Genomic DNA, 13229 nt, shown 5'->3' with positions numbered 1-13229 from the left:
CAGAAGTTGAGAAAACGTCTGACAGCATAGCTTGGAAAAAAAGATGCACTATAGAAAAAAAAAGTGTGGATGACAGCTGCTACTCCCCCTTTAACTCTTATTTAGTCTCTCTTGTGTTAAATGGTATCTTCTTTTATTTACCATTCAATACTAATGAAGTTGTCATCACCAGGCCCTCTGAAGCTGAACTGTTTCTGCTGTATACATTTTCCTGGCTAATATTGTAAAAAACATTTTTCTCAAAAAGAAACAGGCAAGCAATATAAAATAGTGAAACTACATGTGGAAGCACTCTTGAAGAATGTGAGAATATCTCAACAGCTTACATGAGTAGAAATACTTAAATCGAGAAGACTAGATTCAGGCTTCACTTTCTCAAGGCTGAAGGTAGTTTGGATGCATCAGTTCAGTTGATGCCCACCTCTACTTTTGTTATGCTTCTACAAAAGCCCAAGAAACCTGCTTCTTATCATCCATAAAAAGCATGAAGTATTCATAATAATCACAGGGAATCCCCAGATTTGCCATTATTGATGAGTAGCTCTCACATTCCCCTGTGGAGTTCAGTGGGGAAGTCAATCAATGGGTGTTTAACTCTGGCTGGCATCCTCTGCACTCACTCCTGCAGTCTGGCTGCTGCTGCCTCCTGCCAGCACCAACTCCAGAGCTTTTTTTATTGCAGGGCTGGCAGCTGCCTCCATATCTCTCTGCTCCAGCCAGCGCTGCACAGAGACATCTCTCAAGTGCTGGCAAGAGAGCTCAAAGAGATTCCAGCAGGCAGAGGAGATCCCCTGCCAGGCTAAAGGACTGAGGGAAAAGGAATCACTGGGCTATTTAATCCCTTTTTTTTCATGTCTGTATAAAGGACAGCAGGAAGTACATGACCCCAAAGGAAAGAATTTTTCTATCAAAAAATGGTGCCATTCTTTCTGTAAGCCTTTCTGTGCTCTCAGAAAGAAGCAACTTTTACTTCTTGGAGGGATCAGAAGAAATCTGCCAGGGTGACAAAAGAAAAGGAGAAGTTAACCTCCTGACAATGGTAATAGGTTAAGCCAGTATGAAGGAAGCTTATACTGCAAAGACCTTTTAGGACTGAGAAGAAAATTGTCTTTGGTTCAGCAAAAGAGGAAATACAACACCAGAGGATTAAGAAGAGAAGTAAAACTGAGAAGCCAGAGAGATGCCCCTTTGCAGCAGCACTTTGAATAAACAAAGCTGCAGGGGTCACAAGGAGAGACAGGACATGACTAAGTTATACAGTCAGAGAGAGCTGTTAGCAGGCCTGTGCTACAAGCAATAAGACTTCAACACAATCAAGTGTGAATAAAAAGAGAGGCAAGATGAAAACATGAGTCATGGATGGTATTCAAAATTATTTGTCAATGGGAGCATCCAGGGGACAGTATCTAGACAGTCAAAAACTGAAAAAACCACAGATGTTAGCCTAGCACACCCGCAGCAGCAGAAGAAAGAGGACCCAGCACTAAAGTTTCAAAAAGCAAAAGTGAAGATGAAATGGGAAAGAACATTTTTTTTTTTTTTGGAAGTGCACTGGAGTTTTTTAAGCATTTGCTGGATTTAGGAACAGGAATGAGAGTTTCTAAAGCAGTCCATCAGTCAGAGCCAAGGATGAAACACAGGCCTTTATGTCTAAGTTGTTAAGTGGAGATATTAACGTGATATCCAGCTGATGGAAGAAGGATTGAGCCATACTGAAGGAAATGTAGGATTAGAGCAGTTTTGAACAGCATGTTTGGAGAGATTAGAGATGAGAGGAATAAAACAGATGAAGTGATAGATTCAGGAAGGGAATCCAATGGGTATTTTTACGACAGGGATGATTTGTGACTACCTACTTTCATTTTAGAGGAAACTTAAGGACTTTGAGAAATAGAAAGGAAAAAAGGAAAGATGAAGTAGACACACAGGATAGGAGGGGAAGGGATAATAAGAGAGGAAGTTAGAGAAATAATGAAATCAATATTTGTGTGACAGCAGACCAAGAGGCAAATATGGAAAAGGCTAATTATAGAAATAATTAATTCTATATTTTAACTACTTTAACTTTTCTGCAGAAGCAAATGAGGTAGTTGCAGTCGGGCCGGTTTGTTCAAAGAAGGAGAAAGACATGGTGAAGTCCAAATGAGGAAATGTTTGTTGTAGGAGAAAAACTGGATGTAGATCCATGACTGAAGTGAAAAGATGAAGACATAATGATAGTCAGCTAAAATGTCAGATTAAGTATCGTCAGAGAAAAGTAGCTCAAGGGTGAACATGTGCACGCAGAAGTGATAATCTCTGCCCCATACTCAGCATGTTATCTATAATCAGAGTTAGCCTTTCTCATTACAGCAGTGTAACTGATGTCCAAAAATTATTCAGAAAGCTTCTCAGACATGCTCATTTCAGCCAGGGTAGACTTGATTTTCTTCACAGTGGCTGGTATGTGGCTGTGTTTTGTACTTGTGCTGCACACAATGCTGATAATGTAGGGGTGTTTATGTTGCTTCTGAGCAGGGCTTACACAGAGCCAAGGCCTCCTCTGCTTTTCATAGTGCCACACTGGCAATGGGGCTCAGGATCCAAGGGAGGTTGGGAGGTGACACAGCCAGAGCAGGTGATCCCAACTGACTAAGGGAATATTCCAGACCATATGACATCTTGATCAGTATGTAAAGTGGGGGAAAGAAGGAGAAAGGAGGTGATAGAGGGATGCCATTTGTCTTCCCAAGTGTAGTGGATTGTGCTTGGCTAGGTGCCAGATGCACACACACACACACAAAAACACACACACACCAAAACACACACACACCACACTCCCCACCCACACCCCCAAGCCACTCTATCACTTACTTCCCAGGTCCAAGGGAGAGGAAATAAGATGGAAAAAAACTCACAAGTTGAGATAAGACAGTTTATTCAAGAAAAAAAAAAAAAAGAAAAAAGAAAGAAAAAAAAGAAAAGCAAAAGTTTGTGCTTGCATAAGCAAAGGGGGAAAAAATTAATCTCTACTTCCCATCAGAAGCAATGCTCACCTACTTCCCAGGAAACAGTGCTTCAGCATGCATCAAGGCTGCTCTGGAAGGTACACACTGTAAATTAATGAATGCTCCTCATTCCTCCTCTCTCCCTCAGCTTTTATATCTGAGCTGACATCATATGGTATGGAATATGCCTTTGGTTAATTTGGGTCAGAAATCTTCCCAGAAATCCTCCCAGAATCTTGTCCACTCCCAGCATCTTGATGAGAGGGAAAGGGAGGAAATGTTAGATAAACAGCTCTGCTCAGCTATAGCCAAAACACTTGTGTGTTCTGAGCACCTTTCCACCTACCAATGCACAGCACAACACAGCACAGCATAGCACTGTTAGGGCTGCTCGGGGAAAGGAACTCCAGCTCAGCCAGACCCAATAAAATATCCACCCCTTATTCCATACCATTTGCATCATTCTCAGAGGTCACATAATTTATCTATCTTCCAACTGTTCCACTGTATTTCTCATTGCAGGAATCATTTCTTGCCTACACATACAACTTAAACTACAACCTCTATACCAAACATACCTTTTAATTCACTACAATCCCCAATCCTTTCATAGATAGATACTATTTTCCCATTTCATAGGCTTCCTCCATCTTTCCAGATACATGACTTGGGCTCTACTCCACCAGGATGCATGGTTGGGACAGGAGAAGCAGCACACTTGATCATTGGGCACCGACACCAGCCCAGGTAATGAACAGGTTAGATTGGTTCCCAACTAGAACCAGCCCAACAGAGGGACCTCAGCTCTGCTGCCTGGAACACCTCTTCCCCCTCCTGCACTGACCTTGGTGCCTGCAGAGTTGTTCCTCTCACATATTCTCACCCCGCTCTTCTCTGGCCACAATTACAACCGTGCAATAGCTCTTCTTCTTAAATCTGTTATCACAGAGGCATTACCACCATTTCTGATAGGCCCAGCTTTGACCAGTGGCACATCTTGGGAGCTGCCAGGGATTGGCTCTGCCATGAAAACATGGAAAAAGGTTCTAGCAGCTTCTCACAGAAGCCACCCCTGTAGCCCCTCTGCTACCAAAGCTTGGCCAGGAAAACCCAATGCACAAAGTAACTGTTATGTGTGAAGGGGTCCTGCTCTCCTATGGATGGCTGAACACCTGCCTGCCATGGGAAGCAGTGAATTAACTCCTTGTTTTGCTTTGTCTGTGAGTGCAGCTTTTGCTTTTCCTATTAAATTATCTTTATCTCAACCCTTGAGTTTTCTAACTCTTACCCTTCTGATTCTCTCTGCCAAGCCTGCTGGTGGGGCAGGGAGCAAGTGGCCACGTGGGGCTACATTGCTGGCTGGGGTGAAAGTATGACATCAGATCACTGTGGTCATGCAATAAACAAACGGCTCTCAAAAAACTAGATTAACCAAGAAGGAGGAAGAAAAAAAAAAATCCAAAACCCCCACAAGTAGCCCCTTCAGGGTGTAGCTGATTATAACTTTTTCCGCTCCAGAAAGTACACTTTATTTTCAATTTCCAGTCTCACATATACCTACCTCCTTAGCCTTGTGCTCAAAATTTACAAAGCTTTACCTTGTCAGCTCTGGGAATCCTCTGACTTTCCTCTGAATATTAGTTACATAATAGCTTGAGCTAAGCAATCAAAGCTGTGATAGGTCAAAAGGAAGATTTGCCTGAGGTGATGCAGGAAGTTGATGGCAGAGCTTGAAGCTGAATACACATTTCTCTGCTATTCTGACAGCACAAAACCAATAGAGCCTCCTTGACTGTTTGGATTTTGTTGGCTTTTTGCCAAAAAAGCACTGTTTCTGAAAGCCAAAGCTACAAAATGCAGTGGAACTGAAAGAGCTAATAAGCCAAAGAAATATCCCCAAATGGCACTGTTCTCTAGCTCTCAATGGCACTTCCATGATGTTACTAATAAATCATATATCTTACAATCAATATTTTCCACATACATACTGTACTTTGTGTCATTACAACTGCCTGTGAACGTGTACAGTTCTTGAGATATTAAGAGGAGTGTGTTAAACCCAGTCTTTCTCTTGGATTTTACACTCCTCACCTTCAAAATCCTTAGGTCCAAAAATGCCACAGCTTTTTGGTACTGACATTTCTAGTTATAAAAGATAGATTTGAAAGTCATTGTTCAATCCCTTTGTGTCTGTTTTGTGGGACTAAATGGCAAGTACTGAAAATTTTAGTTGGTAGGTGGTGGCAACAACAAATAGAGCACCAAAATTTAGAGGGATGAATTCAACATGTTTTGACACTGCAGAACAACATAACATTTACTTGTCAACAGTGCAGGATGAAGTAAATAGACTAAGCAAGGAATTAAGAGGGCCAGGATTCCAAGGCCCATTCTTCTGAGGTGACAGCAGTGATTGAGATGACATATCTGCACTTCAAATTACATTCTTCAGGTTTTTTAGGGGTTATGATTTATCTGCGACTGATTAAGGCATCACAGCATTACTCTTTTCCATGCCATGACATGCTCAGAAATTTCAAGATTTTTCTCCTGTGAGTTTATCTGGCATCAGCTTATTGAGAAAATGCCTTCAGAACTGAACATGAAGAATCAAATATTTAAGATCTGAAAAACTGTGAAATAGGCATTTCATTAATAAAAAGGATATTTATGAGTTACACTGATATTCGTTATTATTTGCATTATCAGAGTCTAGGCACTCCTGCTTATAAAGATGATGCTTTCATGGTACTTTGAATAAAGGTACAAAAAGATGTTTCTATCCCTGGAAATTTATCGTCTTATGACAATTGATAGCTGATGGATCCTGACTGATGGGGAAAAGAAGAACATTAATAAAAAGATTAACCTCAGATGTGTGAAGTTCCTACAGCTATGAAGAATGGCTGCTCAAAAGCAATTACAGCGAAATTTTATAAGGGAGAGGCAAAGCTGTATGTATGTTGAATCTTGAATGATCTTGATCTCCACTTCTCTTTAAAGAAGCTCATCAGAAATTGCTTTGGTAAAGAGACATATTTATAAAAGTTGCTTTTTTACAGAAGTCGTGGGGAACATTGTGAGGACATGGGTTCTCAGTCATGAGTTAATGCTTGTCATAATGAATTACAAATTCTAGACTGATTTTGACATTAAATTAGGATACTTTCTTTAGGTTATTTCTCTGAGCACTCCAGAGACATACTGTGAACTTATAATATTTGCTTACTGGTCTTTTATCTAAACTTGGGCACACACCTTTGCCACTAAAAAATAAAGACAGGGCTCTGCTTAGGAATTACCTAGTGCAACAAAACGGCCTAATATGCAATTTCTACAAGCAGCCTTACCCAAAACATAAATAAGATAAAAGCTGGGACAAGCTAAGATCTTGGGGAGTGCTCTCTCTTAATTACCTGTTAACATTTCCCTCAGATTTTTGCTTAGCAAGGCTGCCGCTGCTCTCTACCATATAAAAACTGCTTTAACTGCTTTCCTCACAGTAGGAATTGGTTATGATGGCACATATTAGTGCTGTTATCACGAGGGCCTAAATCTGAAATGACGCAAACTCATGGTGACTTCTTCTACTCGTTTCTTTGTAGAAGAAAAGATCAGACGACCAGCCCAAATCGGCGTGTTTCTACACTTCCACTTCCATGGAGCCGCAGTGAGGGCGCGTGGTCCCGCTTCTCTCTGCTGACATTCTCACGAGCCGAGGTTCATGGGACCACGGGCACTCCGCGGCTCCGGCTGGGAGCCGCCCTGGGGAGCAGCCGGCACCGGCGGCCAGGGCTCCCGGGAGGCGCCCGGCCCCGCCGCGTCCCTCCAGGCCCAGGCCGGCCTGGCGAGCACCGCTCGCGGGGCCACCGGCGGGGCCTGCGGCCGCCCGGGCAGCTGGCGACGCCTCTTCCCCCGAGCCGCCCCCGGGAGTCCCGGTGGGCGCGGCTGGGCGAAGCGGGCGGGCGCCGCAGCGGGAGCGCAGCCCAGCGGAGCGGAGGAGGCCCGGCCGGGTCACGCCCGCCCCCGGCCGCGCCACCGCCCCTTCCTGTCATGGCCGCGGCCGGGCAGTGGCAGCTCGGCGGGGCGGCGCGGGCCGGTGCCTTCGGCTGCTGAGCGCCCCGCAGGCGGCGCGGAGCGGGGACGGCCCCAGCCCGGAGCCGGCGGCAGGAGGTGACTGAGGGGCACCGTGCGGGCAGGGCCTGCCGGGGGCTGCCCCAAGAAGCGGCCGGCCCGCAGCCCCGCGGCGGCGGGACGGGGCGGCGCGGGCGCCCCGGGACTGGTGGGGTCCGGCAGCGGCCCCGCCGGGGTGCGAGCGGAGCAGCCGCTTATACGGGTGTCCCGGAGCGGGTTTTCGTCGTGTGCACCCCGGGAACGAGCCGTCCCCGCGGCAAGAACTATTGCGGAGAGGGCGGTCCGGGCTGGTGCTGGCGTGCACCTTTCCGAGTTGCGGGAACCACGACAGACATTTGTCCCCCAGTGAGGGTGTGCACGGTGGCACTGCCCGGGAGGTTATATTCACACCCTGCCCAGTGTACTGTAGTCTGTTCATACTCACGGATCCCGAGGATTCCCGGTGTTACGAAGTGTGGGTGGGTGATGTGCAGCAGCCATCAGGCCCTAAACACCTGGTGAAACAGGCCCTCGTAGCAAAGCACCAGGTAAGCAGGCTCTGGTAGCTGCAGACAGGAGAGCCTGTTCTGACTTCACCTCACGGTAAGTCTTCATAAGATTAGTTTCCACAGAGTTACACAACAAGATAGCAAATCCACTGTGGCTGTCTCACAGTAATAAGTCATTTGCTTTTGTAATTGAAAAGATAAAACCTAAATTTCATGAGCCCCACACAAAGACCTGTAATGCATCAATGAGTTGGCTTTTGTAAGACAAATCCAGGGGGAAAGGAAGGAAGATCCTGTAATGTTCCTTTTGTTTTCCTTGTAGATACTTGCGAAGTACCTACTGTCCACCACTTTCTTCATTTAACTTCCCCCTGGGGTCGGCTGGTCTTCAGCATGCCTTCAACCAAGAACACCTCAAAACTTTTCCTGGTCCTCGTGTCACTGCTGCTGGTGCTGCCAGTAGCTGAAGCCCTGGACACAGGAGATACCATTGCCTTCCTCCTAGGCCTCGCTGTCAGTGTCGTTGGATTCTGCGCTTGCCTTGGCTTGTATGCAAGGAGAAGGAATGGGCAGCAGTGACCTCAAGAAAATGCTCAGATGAAGTGAATTTCCAAACATGGCTTGGGGTTGGGTGTAAGACTGAGCTTTGGTTCTGGATAACTTTCAAAAAAATATGTAGTAGATACTTCTGCAAACCCCTCTTACTGTTCAGTACAACAAAGACTCTGCCCAGTAAAAGTGATTTGAATGATCTGTCCTCATTACAAAAATGATAATTTTATATTGTTCGTGATTAAATATTGCCTTAGATAAATATTGCCAGGTAAAAACTTTTTGAATGGAGAAGTAAAACTATAGAGTGGCTCACAGTGAAAGTTTATAAATTTAGCATGTGAGGGAGGCCATCAACAAGTTCCATAATTTTGGTTTCAATGTTTAATCAGGAGGAAGCAGCTATTAATCTTCCAGTCAAGATGACAAGACTTTTGAAATTAGTCTTAACTAGATAGCTAGTGAGCAGACTGCTCTAAGTTGTGTGCTTATGCTCACATTCCCTGTAATGACAGTTTACACCTAACAGCTCCCTGCTGCTGTCACATGGATGAGACTAAAGAGAACTAAGGAAACATGAAAGGTTTTTGGTTTTTTTTTTTCTTTTAGAATATTTTTAGAGTATTTTTATTTTAGAATATGCCACTCTGTAGCCCGTGTTCTTATTATAAAGTAGATACACCTAAGAATGAGATCACCATTTGTATTTAACATCTATTTCAAGTAAAGTACATGTAAGGCTATGTAAATCAGATTAGGGGTATGGACTCTGTCTCTTGTTTATTTTTTGTACTTATCCTTTTTTCTGGGCACACCAGGTTTATTTGATATTTGTACTTTTTTCTCCAAAACCTAAGTCTTAACTATTTTGTGTGAGAAATTCTGTGTATTTCTGCATTAGGAGGTTATTAGAACTATAATAATATCATTGTGCACATGTTTCTTTTACAATGTTGGAAGAACTTGTTAAAATCCTGGGCTTAGTCAATTAGTCTTTTGTCCTCGAGCATATTCCTTGTAACAAACCTATGTTAATAACTAATAGGCTTCTCTAACTGATGCATATGACTTCCACAGAAGGTTTGGACCAAAACCAAAGTAAAAAATCCTGGTGCAAAATGGGAGATGTAAATAGTCTTATTCTATTCATGCTCAGACAGATTGTGTGGTCTATGGTTGAAAGACAGTAGTGTGTCTAGGACCTGTTTCTTTAAGTACCAAAGGTGAAATGGCTCAGCCAAGAGTGTCTGCCACAAGCCTCTCTGACTTGTTAGGGTGTTCTAGGTTGAACCAAGGAGCACAATCTGTAACAGCAGCAGAATAAGGAGCATAGGAAGATGAGCTCTCCACTGTTCACAGAATTTCCTTCTGATCTTGTGCTGTGGACACTGCCACTCTTTGCTAGAAATCTTGGCTTTTATCTTTTGGAGTTATGTATTTTGATACTATTCTTCCACTTCCTCTGTCTCTCTGTTCAGCAGAGCACAAAGCAATGACTATGGGCAGGTCTTAAATAATTGGGTGGGACGGTCATGTTCTCCAAATCCTGATTTCTGCATGCCATTTTTGCTAGAAAGGGACCCAATGCACAATTACTATGTACAAATGAAATTTACAGCCCTAAGAGGAGCTTCAGACAGAAGTATCACCTTTGAAAGCTGCCTAGCAGCATATGATCCTGCACATGATACTTCAACTGGGTGTGTGCAAGCACAGATCAAAGTTTGATCTTTGATGTTCCAGCCTACCTAAACAAAAAAAAAAAGCAAAAAACAAACAAAACAAAAACACCCAATAAACCCCCCTCATAAAATTGCCACTCAATTCACTTTATACTTCCCAAAGTTAAAAAAAATTTGCCATTTTTTCAGTAAAATATTAAGTATTGCTCTTTCAATAGAATACATTTTAACACGAGCAGATTTTCACAGACTCCTTTACCTACACTTTGAAAAAGATCCCTGGCAATAGTTTCACAGAATTGGGCAACAGTTTCACTGCAGGAGAACAAAATTTTAACAAAGTTAATTATCTTCAGTCAGCAGGGCTATGAGAAATTGTGTTATTTGCCCAAAGCTGTATGTACTTCATTGAAAGGTGTTTGCACAGCATAATGGCTTTGTTTCCTGGGTTCTGATGAACCTTTATTGTTAAAGAATTGTATTTATCAATTACTTGAGTGTAAAATCAGATACCCCTGTTTTTCCTCTTAATAAACTTTGACGTATGATTTGTCATCAGCTTGATGAAGTAATTCTTATGAAAAGGAAAATTGAGATGACAGAAATGACTGAAACCGTTGAAATTCCTTCTGTCGGCTATTATTTTCTTACCTACTTTTGCTTAGGTTAAATAATTTTATGAACTAATGTATCATATGGTATGATTTCAGTTAACATTAGTGCAGTGATTGTACTTCTCTTAGTCCCAATACCTGTTTATCCCATTTCAGTAACTTACCTTAGAGCACTTCAGGGAGTTGGTCCCCGTACTTTGGCACAGTCAGCTTGTAGTTGCAAAGATTCCTGTTTGCCTGGTACAAGGAAAATTCGAAGTATTTCTTTTTCCTTTTGACTGAATTTTCAACATCTCTTATGTAGTTGCCCTTATACCAGAAAAGCTATTTATGTCAGTTTTCTAGCTGGAGACACAAGACCATTATCTATTGCTTTTTTGTTGTGGGTTGTTTGTTGCTTTGTTTGTTTGTTTGGGGGGGTATTTAATGAAATATTATGTTCTATTGCTTCAGTTATTTGAATTATACTCTCTTTTTTTTTAACTTTAAAAGTTATCCCTGCATTTTGTGAAAAGAGGGTTCTAGGCCTTTCAGGATTTCAGCTATTGCACAAATCTATTCACTTTGTAGTCTAAGGTAATACTTTTAGTAGCTGTTTTCAGAGCAGAAAGTAGAAACAGCCACCTCTTGACAAACACAACCTACCCTCTGATAAAAAAACCTGCAGGACAAGAAAGAGTAGCTTTTGACTGCTGTGATTTCCATATGCTTTAACAACAGTGTAGCTAAAAAGCAGCCATCATATAACATTTAACAGTCTATGCACAGTCTCTTTGTGAATGGACAGAAGGCCTTCACTTCTCCTGACATACTTTCAAGCGCTGCATAGCAGCTAGGCCTTACCATTCTGCTGTGTACAGCTGTAGCTGGGGCTTCACACAGTTCCTAATGCACTTGCTTCTCGGGGTGTATGAATGCTGGTAAACCTCTTTCTCCTACTTAGATAAATCCTGCTGCTGCTGGTGATGCTGCTTTAATACTATTGTGAGACCTGACAATTCTATGATATCTTGCATTTGAGGACCTTTACATGTTTACAGGTATTAATGCTCACATCCCAGTTGTATCCTTGGGGCAAAGTGGAAGGAGAATCACTGGCTTACGATGGAGTCATAGGAAGCAGTTGGTATCTCCAGGATACTCATGGAGTTTCCTGGAGTGTGTTGTGCCACTATGCCTTTCCATGGGAGCTGTTCCTGGACTAGCCCAGACTCTTGTGTACTGACTAGACACAGTTAAACATAGTCTGAAGCCCTCTTTGCACAATGCTCTTTACATAATTTGTGAGAAAGGGAGTTCAGTTTATAACAAGATAAACATGGCTAAATGAACTGTAATAGGTCTGTTAACATGGTAAATACACTAATTATTATGCTACAGAAGCAACCTTTCCATTCATTTCTACATCTGATGAAAGGTTTGCAGATCTTAACTGGTGTCATGATGAGATTGTTAGGAGTGGTGGAAAGGAGAGTTTGAGTCTGGTTGTCTTCCCAGTTTACACTTGAACAAATAGTACATGATCTGAAGTCATCAGGAAGTATGTTCACCAGATGAAAGAAGTGAGACTACTAATTCAGAACCAAATGCAGCAAAACATATTGGGCAATATTTGATGTGACTATTGATGCACAGCACCCAAGCTACTTGATTTCTGCTGAAATCAATTTTCAGAACTTTCAAGTGACAAGTTTTTAATACATTAGACACCAACTACATTGCTCAGTATTCAGTTCTTGAAGAATGTAATCAGTTTCTAAATTACAAAGATTTTCATTTCACATGAATATACAGTAACACTAAATATTACCTTTGGAAAACAAGTTTTCCAGCAAGCTATCTGGAATTTACATACCAGTTATGATATGGTAAATAACATAAAAATACATCTTTCTTTGAATTAAAATTAAAAGAACAATAAAAATATATAGGCATTCAAAACATTTCCAGACCTTGTACTATCTCCTCAGCTCAGTTTCTCTGTAATGGAATTTGAAAATGTGTGGGAAGCTCTGTCACATTAAGGTACAGGCATACTAGAGAGTCAGCAGAGCTTTTTGTTTCTGGATCATCCATCTGATGAGGTCAAAACAGAGATTTTCATGAGAAAAATAAAACAAAATGTCCCTTTAGTGTGCTGAGCAGAGGCCCATATAATCATAGAATCATAGACTGTTAAGGGCTGGAATGCCTCTTAAAGACCATCTAGTCCCAACCCTCTGTGCCATAGGCAGGGACACCTCCCACCAAACCAGGTTGTTCAAGGCCTTATCTAACCTGCCCTTGAACACTACCAGGGTTGGAACACCCACACCCACCCCAAGCAACCTGTTCCTGTGCCTCACCACCATTGCAGTTAAAAATTTCTTCCTAATATCTAACCTAAATTTCCTCTCTTTCAGTTTGTACCCATTACTCACTGTCCTGTCACTACAGTTTCTGATGAAGTGTCCATCTCTGGCCTCCCTGTAGGCCCCATTAGATACCAGAAGGTTCCTATGAGGTATCTATGCAACCCTCTCTTCTCCAGGCTGAACAGCCCCAACAGCCTGTCTTTTAGGGGAAGTGTTCCAGTCATCAGCTTCATGGCCCTCCTCTGGACTTGGTCCAAGAATTCCATGCCCTTCTTCTGTTGGAAGCACCAGGACTGTACCCAGTAGTCCAGGTAGGGTCTCACAAGAGCAGAGTAGAACAGGAGAATCACCTCTTTCAACCTGCTGGCCATACTCCTTTTGATAACAGCCCAGGACACTGTTGGTTTTATGGGCTGCA

Source organism: Poecile atricapillus, chromosome Z, assembly GCF_030490865.1.
Source record: "Poecile atricapillus isolate bPoeAtr1 chromosome Z, bPoeAtr1.hap1, whole genome shotgun sequence".
In the NCBI taxonomy this organism is placed as follows: Eukaryota; Metazoa; Chordata; class Aves; order Passeriformes; family Paridae; genus Poecile; species Poecile atricapillus.
This window is presented reverse-complemented; position numbering follows the sequence as displayed.